A 1,731-nucleotide genomic window follows, 5' to 3' on the forward strand; every position below is an offset into this window, starting at 1 on the left:
CTGACGGTGTAGGGGAGTGTCTGCGCTCTGCACACTGCTGCTTCTTCTTCGGTACCAGTGATGTTGTGCGCTACCGAATTGAGGACAGCACCGAAGGTGCGCTCTGTACCAAAGTCACGCTCGGTACCGAGGCAGAGCAGGTCAGCTCAGATGCCGGGCGGAGTGCTGCCTCCATCAACAGGGCTTTTAACTGGATTTTTCAGTCCTTCTGAGTGCTCGGTTTGAAAGCCCTGCAGATTTTGCACTTGTCCTTTCTGTGGGCTTCCCCCAGGCACTTAAAGCAGCAGTGGTGGGGGTCACTGAGTGGGAAGGCCTTCCTGCAGGAGGCACACGGCTTGAAGGACTGCCTTATCTCTCACTTAACAACACTTAACTAGCTAAAACTAAACTTAGAATACCAAACAAGTCTCTTAAACAAGGGGAATAGTACTTGCTGTGAGCAAGGCTAGTTCCTGCAACCATCACAGGTGGAAAGAAGGAACTGAGGGGGCGTAGGGCCGGCAGCCCCTCATATACTGGGGCATATGTGCGGGGCTCCAGGGGGCGCCAGAGCTGGCCCTACAGGGTCTGCTAAGGGTAAAAAAGTTCCAGGTAACTGTGCACAGAGGTGTGCACACCCCTATACTGGGATGGACATGAGCAAGCACTTGGAGAAGAACTTGTGTATTCTATGGTTCTATCACTGTAGAATCTACCCTTTGCTGCAGAATTCTACTATAGTCTAAGCTTTCATTTAACAGATAGCTCACAGAGGCAGGAATTATCTTTTTGTACAGGGCCTACCACACTGGGGTCCAGGCCCACATCTAGTGCTCCTAGGTGCTATGGTAATGCAGATAAAAGTATCTTTCCTAACCTTCAGGATTATGAAAAACCTTTAAAACGTGAACTGAGTAACTGATGAAGTATTGTCTTACTTAGTTTGCAGCCAGACTGAGGGAATCTCTCCAAGAGGTGTGAACCACCCCAGTCATTTCTATGGGTCACTAATTCTGAAGCCTAAAGGTGACAATTAAATGTCAGCATTTAAAACTATTCCACTGTTGATTATTTAGCAGAAGCTCCATGTAACAGGGTAGCATGTGCCTTTAAGGGCCAGCCAGCCAGCCTTGTTCATTAATCCAGTGCAGCTGAGAAGGAAACAGGTGTTCCCTATGAAGACCTGTGCTGTCAGTGAAGGAGTAGGAGCAGCAGGGAGTCCCCTGGGAGGGGAGGCAGTCATAAGCTGCTGGGCTAAGGGAGAAAGACCAAGGAGGTGGTGTTCAGCTGAAAAGAGCAAGGAAGAATCTTGCTGTAGGCCCTGAGAGGCAAAGGGAAAAATCCTCAGGGAGCTGTAGCCCTGTTTTTGTGTGTGTTTGCCTAGGTTTGGGAAATAAAACATTGCCTGAAAAGAGATTTGGTGTGGCTGGGGACAAGCAGCACCTTATACTCTCCCTGTGTGTTTACACGACAACCTCAAACTGCCTCTTCTACTTCCCTAGATGGCAAAACCTCCAGCTTCCCATACAATGTGACTGCTGCCATTGTATATTGTCAGTACTGAAGCCTTTAGCCCATCGAAAAACAAATGTGTAGAGAAAATAAACTGCATTTATCAAAATAAATAATACTCACGATGCCAGAAAACCACCGGATGTCATTTCAAAGTGGATTATGGGAAGTTTACCTAAATCAAAGAAAAACATCTTCTTTCTCAACAGGAGAGGACAGTTTGGAGGATGACTTTGTCAT

This window comes from Emydura macquarii, unplaced genomic scaffold (genome assembly GCF_026122565.2).
Source record: "Emydura macquarii macquarii isolate MOO-44397 ecotype Brisbane River unplaced genomic scaffold, CSIRO-AGI_Emac_v2 contig_2448, whole genome shotgun sequence".
Lineage (NCBI taxonomy): Eukaryota > Metazoa > Chordata > Testudines > Chelidae > Emydura > Emydura macquarii.